Consider the following 7,737-nt stretch of genomic DNA (forward strand, 5'->3'; position numbering starts at 1 on the left):
AATTAAATCTGAGGGAATTCATCACCACTATCCTTGCCTTACAAGAACCACTAAAAGGAGTTCTTCATGCTGAAATGAAAGGATGCTAATTAGGAAAATCAAGTGGTCAAATGGTTGGTTTTCTAAGTCAATCAGGTATCTGCCACGCTATGTGCACTAACCAATGATGTGCTTTGACACTTAAAGTTTGAGGGACACCATCTGCACCACCCCTCCCTTCCTGGCAAGAGCCACTGTAGTTCTTCATGCTGAAATGAAAGGATGCTAATTAGGAAAATCAAGTGGTCAAATGATTGGTTGGTTTTCTAAGTCAATCAGGTATCTCTTAAAAAAGGAAACTTCATGGATGGGGTCAAGTTTATCTAGTCAGGTAATTGTCAGTGTGTTTATTCAATATAGATATCTTTGAAGTGGATGCCTTAACAATCAAAAACTTAATGTCAGGAACTTATAATAAAGAAGCTAATTATTAGGTGTTTACACTATCAGCCTCGCTATTACCCCAACTTAGTGGATAAGTAGTGAGTTCCTGACAGTTCCAGGGAGAAAAAGTAGAATGTGGGGAACTTCTTGTCCCCACCCCTCACCCCCAAGAAGCAGTGCTAAGACTCCTCATGTTTTTCTCTGATCCAGAAGAAAAGTGAGTTATGGTAGGAGAAAATGACCCAGACTTAGATATTATATAAGGGTTTGTCATAATTTGGAGCAAAACCAAACCTAAACAAAAAAAAACCCTCTTGAGGTACAATAGTGCAAGTAGATTAGTCAGGGTTCTCCAGGGAAACAGAACAAAAAGGAATATATATGATTTATTATAAGAAATTGTCTCACACAATTATGGAGGCAGAGAAGTCCCATGAGTTGCTCTCTGTAAGTTGAAGGCTCAGGAAAGCTGGTGGTGGAGTTCTAGTTCAAGCCCAAAGGCTTGAGAACCAGAGGAGCTAATGGTGTTAAGTCCCAGTCCAAGTACATGGGAAGACAGATATCCTTAAATGGAGCAATTAGGAAGAGAGTGAATCCTTCTTTCACTCTCTATTCAGGCCATCAATGGATTAGATGATGCCCACTCATGTTAGGGAGGGCAATCTGCTTTACTCAATCTACCTATTCAAATGGTAATCGCATCCAGAAACACCCTCCCAGATATACTCACAATGATGTTTAGTCAAACACCTGGACATCCCATGGCCTGGTCAAGTTGACATAAAATTTACAATAAGAAACCCTTAATATTTCATTTGAAAACCATATTATCACAGAGCAGATAGAGCTGTTGACAAATCCAGACTGTTAAACTATAGCGGGAAGGCCAGAGAGGGTTGGGGCGGGAGTGGTGGTAAGAGATTTCTTGACATTGTGTAGATGTACCACAGTTTTCTAATCCATTCATCTGCTGATGGGCACTTAGGCTGTTTCCAGATCGTCGCTATGGTAAATTGTGCTGCTATGAACATAGGGATGCATATATCCTTTCTGATTGGTGTTTCTGGTTTCTTGGGATATATTCCTAGAAGTGGGATCACAGGGTCAAATGGGAGTTCCATTTTTAACTTTTTGAGGAAACTCCATACTGTCTTCCATAGTGGCTGCACCAGTCTGCATTCCCACCAGCAGTGCACAAGTGTTCCTTTTTCTCCACATCCTCTCCAGCACTTGTCATTTTTTTTTGATTTGTTGATGATAGCCATTCTGACAGGTGTGAGATGGTACCTCTCTAATTTTATCCTTTCCATAACTTGCATAAAACAGAAATGTAGAATTGAGAGTAAGATTAGCACCCAGCATCCAAGTATCAGAGAGGCTACAAGGGGGGACAAAGAAAACTGAGTGGGCATAGGAGAGATATATGTAGAGATACTTTTCTTTTTTCTTTTAAAGGCTGTTTCAGTTTCTTGGTCATATTAAATACCACAAACATGGTGATGTAAAACAACAGAAATTTATGCTTACTGTTTTGGAGGCCAGAAGTTTGAAATCAAAGTGTTGGCAAGATCATACTCCCTGCAAAGGCTCGAAGGGAAAATACTGCCTCGCCTCTTCCAGCTTCTGTGGTTCTTGGTGTTCCATAGCTGCTAAATCTAATCCCTGCCTCTGTCTTCACATGGTCTTCTAGGTGCCTCTGTGTGTCTTTTATTGTCTTCTGTCAGGACATTCACTTTAGATTCAGGGTCTACCCTCATCCCATATGACCTCATATTAATTGATACCTTAATTATATCTGCAAAGATGCTATTTCCAAATAAGTTTCCATTCTGAAGTTTCAGGTGGACATGAATTTTGGGGCGCACTTATGCATTATTATTTAAATGAAATTTTTAAGCATGGCTGCTTTCTATATTTTAGGTCTCAGAAAACAGAAATTAAGGCATTGGCCAACTTGAGTGCTTATCTGAGGTTATGCAGAAAATCCTCATGTTCAGGTTGTTTGCAGAATTTAGTTACTATTATTGGACTGATGTTCCATTGTCTTGCTGGTTGTCGGTTGGTAATCATTTTTAGCTTCCAAAGGCCACCTGCATTCCTTTGCTCCTGGTCCTCTTCCTCCATCTTTGAAGCTAGCAATGGCAGGCAGAGTCCTTCTCAAACTTAGAATTTCTCTTCCGGCTTCCCTTCTGCCTCATCTATTCCAGTTCCCTTTCCACCACCAGTCTCTGCCTTTTTCTTTCCTCGCATCTCTCTCTGACCCAAGCAAGAGAACACTTTCTGCTTTTAAGGGCTCATGTAATTAGATTGAGTCCACCTACACAATTTAGGAGAATCTTCCCATTTTAGGGGCTCTGACCTTGGTTACAATGGCAAAATTCCTCTTACAATATTCACAGGTTCCAGGGGGTAGGTGTGAATATCTTTTGGAGGTGGGGTAGGGCCATTATTGGCCTGTCACACTTAGTTATAGTATTTTACGGTTCTTGTAACTGCCCTTAGTACATATGTGAAAGCTTTGTGTTTCTGATGAGGATTTTGCCCACAGAATCTTCTGGCCTCCTTACACTAAAAACATTCTAAATATATTGATAATATTTTTGCTTTCCATTTTATTATGTTTCTCTTTCATCAGACAGAATGCTCAGAGGGCATTAAAAGTATGCAAATTTTACTAACAGCATGGCAGACAGCATGAAGACGCTTTCTATGAACCCCTGGTATGCCTCAACCACTTATCCCTCCAACTAACTCTTAGGTACCTATGGTGTTCTGTGTGCCTCACCCACACACACACGCCCATCCTGTGGCTGGCTCCCTGTGCATGATCCCAAAGGCAATGGTGATAGTGAGCTTTGGCAATTTGTGATTGAGAGCTAAAAGAAGAATATTAGTAACCCTCATTCACCTCTCAGGGGTATTTTGAAGACTAATGTTCCATAAAAATTCTAAATTAAAATTTTAATTAAACTATGTATGTGAATTAATGAGATGGGGGATCAGATTCCCAAATGTGCTAATCCATTAGATTTTTTTTCAAGGCTACAGGATGGTCATATTTTTTTTCCTCTGAGAAAGTCCCATTATTTGATGCAGTCCATTATTTTTCTTTGTATTGAACAATTTCAATAAAATAATGAGTAAATATTGTTTTGAATTATTGAGAGAATCACTTTTATTTTATCCTTAAGATGTAAAATAGAAGAATAAATTAAAACATGTACAGTATAGGTTTGTGCCTGGCTGGTGTGGCTCAGTGGTTGAGCTTTGACCCAGGAACCAGGAGGTCATGGTTCAATTCTCTGGTCAGAGCACATTGCTGGGTTGTGGCCCCATCCCTGGTGGAGGTGTGTAGGAGGCAGCCAATCGGTATTTCTCTCCCATTGGTGTTTCTCTCTATCCCTACCCCTTCCTCTCTAAAAATCAATACAAATTTATTTTTAAAAAATGTACAATATAGGTTTGTACTTGTCTTTGCTTGTTTTCCATAGCTCTGTCCACTATTTCCATGGGACAATACTTATATGGGATCATTAGATTTGGCCTGGTTGATTAATAGTTCAGGTATTTAATTTCTGATTATATTATGTTTACTTCCAACACTTATTTAAAGCAACTTTGTGTAATTCAACCCGTTCTAAGACTAAATTCTTATAAATAAAAGTTACACACAAATATAGTAGAAATCATTATTATTGTATTTTTAAAAATTAGATTTTTCCATCAACATTTATTTGCAGAACAGATTAAAAATATAGATATAAAATTAGGAACTGGAGCCCGGCTGGAGTGGCTTAGTTGGTTAAGCACCATGCATATCCAAAAAGTTGTCAGTTCAACTCCTGGTCATGGCACATGCCTGGGTTGCCATGATCCCCGGTGGGGGAGCGTAAGGAAAGCAACTGATTGATCTCTCACATAGATCTTTCTCTCTCTCTTTCTCTCTCTCTCCCCTTTCCTCTCTTTCTGTCTCAAAGATCAATCAGTCAATTAGGAATTGGAACATTGCTGCGATTTAAGCCTATTTTTATCTCCCCCTCAAAGGTTTGTTTCTTATTTTTTTTACTCCTCCCCCCTCAAAGTTTTAATAAAGTATATTCATTTCATGGAAATTAAGGAAGGGGCCAAGTTCGATGCCTGCTTTCAGGGAGAACCTTTACTTCCCTTGCCTCAGGTATCCACGAAGAAGAATTTCATTTTGAATAATTCTCTGGCTCCCCAGGGGAGGGACAGTGACTTATCTGATTGGTGAGATTGAGAGAAGAAATAAATTTAGAGTATCTCAGATATTTTTTTCTTTTGAACCAATCTCACTACTCCTTCATGTAGTAAACTTACAGAGAAAGGGGTGGGAAGGATGGTGGTTTTTCATTGGTGACAGTGACTCAATGAATGGGCCTATGTAATACTATGGTACAGAATTTATAAGTGTATTTAGCTGTAGATCTAAAGATGCCTTCTCCAATCAGCTCTATTAATGTAACTGACATTTTGACATCTATCTCTAGCTATCAAGTTTCATTTATTATTTGTTCTAACCAAGGAAAGAACGAGTGCATCTTTTATTGGTTTTACAAGATCCCAAAATGGACATCAGATACATAAAAGAAGAAAGCAAGAGCCAAGAGCCTGAGGTGGTTCTGAGATTATAATACACCCAGGAATTCTCAGAAATTGTCATGGAGTATTTGGGCTTTCAAAGCTATGGGTGTGGGGATTTGAGGCAAATTTTAATTATACCTTGGTCAAATTGTTTAAAATTTTGGCAATTCAGTTTACTTATCTACAAAACAGGGATAACTATACCAACCACAAAAACTTTATATGATAGAAATATGCACATATACATAATAGATACATATACAGATACAGCTTAGGAAAGCAAGTGATACATAGAGGTTATTTATTATAATTATGGTTATTATGATTACTATTACAGGATCAGGGAAGCTGCAATTGACAACTAAATTGCACAAATAAATTAAAGAAGTAGATAAATTAACATCCTAGACTTTAATCTTGGTTGCTTTGAGCACTGAATGCAGCTCTGAGCTTTCTCACAAAATGGCAAATGGCTCAGCAGTGGGTTATGTGGCAATCACCAAAGAAAGAAAAAAATACTTATTTTCTAGAGATAACGTTTGGTTTCTTTGGCATACATAGAAGACATTCTGTATTCTGGCCAAAAATGTTGATCAGGCTATATTTGGTGAGAAGCTTGGGCAGAACTGGGACATGTATTATTTTTTAGGAGACCTTTGAGTACTCCAGCTAAGGAGGTGAGTCAGAAAAAGTGTGGCTGTGTGTCAAGCTGGAAGAGGAGAATATAAATAGTAAAAAGTGTAGTAAGGTTGGTAGCTAGAGGACTTGAGAAAATAGAGCAAGATGTAGAACAGATGAGTTTAGACAATTCAGGAACAAAATCTAAACACCAGGTTTGAGGCAGGATATTTCTTTATGCAATACTTAAAATATGCCAGAATGGCAACAAAGTCTTTTTTTAAAATTAATCTTTTTATTGATTTGAGAGAGAGGAAGGGAGAGAGAGAGAGAGGAAGTGAGAGTGAGAGAGGAACATGATTGGCTGCCTCTTACACACTTCCTACAGGCAATCAAGCCCACAATTTGGGCATGTGCCCTGACCAGGAATCCAACCGGCAAACTTTTGGTGCATGGATGATGCTCTATTAACTGAGACACACCCGGTCAGGACAACAAATTCTTAAAGAAATGAAGATAGCCTTTTTCTACATTCTATATCTTTTATTTTATTAAGTAAATAATTCATTTATCTCTCATTACATATTCATTGCTAGTTACTGTGGGGAATATTGATGAAGTAGAATACATGTATATTAACCTCAACTAGTTTATTGCATTATGGAAATACTGTTAGTTCAATGCTACATTTCATGAATGCTGGAATACTGATTATGTCCTGTGGGAAACATAATATGAAAACCTGCTCCAAATCTTTTCAGGGAGAAAAACCGTTGGAAACATCAAAGAAAAAGTCACCTTGTTGTTTTAACATCCAAGAGAGGAAGAGCACTTAATTCTCAAAAAGTTAAAAAATAATGACCACTATATAACACATTGAGTGCAAGTGCTACAAGGGAGGTTACCAGGGTTTGCTTTCCCCATAGTGTGGCGGTGCTATGACGTTTCTAACATCTTTGGCTCACAATCTTAACTGAGGACTTACATTAGTCTTATAATACAGACTACAATACAGTCTACTGAAGTTACACAGACTTTTAATAGTCCACAGAAGCTGAATACGAGGCTATTAATACTGTGAAACCTGGGATGGGCAATCTCTACTTTCTGTGCCCATTTTCAGGAAGGATATTTACTTCTCCAGTAGGAGCAGTGACATTTGGCTCCTACTTTGTTCTTCCCCTTGAGGAGTGACTGGCGTCCAATGGATCATGCAAGCCAGGAGGTAGGGCCATTCTATTGAAATGTGGCCCATATGGGTCATGGCTCTTGCTTTATGTCAGTCCTGTCTTTGCTTAGAGACTGTGTGAACTCTTGCTTCCTTCCTCTTGAGATGGCAGATGAAATAGGCTCCTTTTCCAGTAGGTCAGCTCTGTTCTCTCTGACATGGGTTTCCCACTTGACATGGGGTGGAGACTTCTGTGTCACATGCTTTCAAAGTCTAGGTTGTTGGAGGGAAGGAGGAGGTCCCCCTCTATTTTTCAGTTTACCTTTGCTAGTAGCAAATATGTACTAGTAAACATATTTTGATCCTTATTTTGTTCCTTGGACATATCTTCTCTTGGTTAATATCTAGATGGAAGGAGGGAGTGATGAATTAATAAGTGCCCAAACTTCCAACAAAAAAATACCAACTAGGTTTTAACCATAATTCTACCCATACTCTTTATTATTTTGGACAAGTTACTTGACTTCCTTAAGCCTGTCTATCTACACTAATAAAAGAGAAAAATGGGGGGAGCTAAGACCTGGCCCCCCAGCCATGATCGGAGAATCAGGAACCTTTGCTGCCCTGGCCAGTGATAGCAGGAAGTAGGGGTGGAGCCAGTGATGGGAGCTGGGCATGGTCGAAGCTGGCAGTCCCAGGAGCTAGGGGTCCCTTGCCTGGGCCTAAAGCGGAGCCCACGATCGTGGGGCCACTGCAGCTGTGGGTCCCCGCTGCCTGGGCCGGACGCCTCAGCCAGAGGCGTCCTGCGGGGGCAGGGGTGGAGCCCTCGCGATCACGGCACCGTTGCTGCTGAGGGTCCTTGCTGCCTGCGCCAGAAGCCTCGGCCAGAGGCGTTAGGCCGGGGCAGGGGCAGAGCCTGCCACTGC

This window comes from Myotis davidii, unplaced genomic scaffold, assembly GCF_000327345.1.
Source record: "Myotis davidii unplaced genomic scaffold, ASM32734v1 scaffold158, whole genome shotgun sequence".
NCBI classification, from domain to species: domain Eukaryota; kingdom Metazoa; phylum Chordata; class Mammalia; order Chiroptera; family Vespertilionidae; genus Myotis; species Myotis davidii.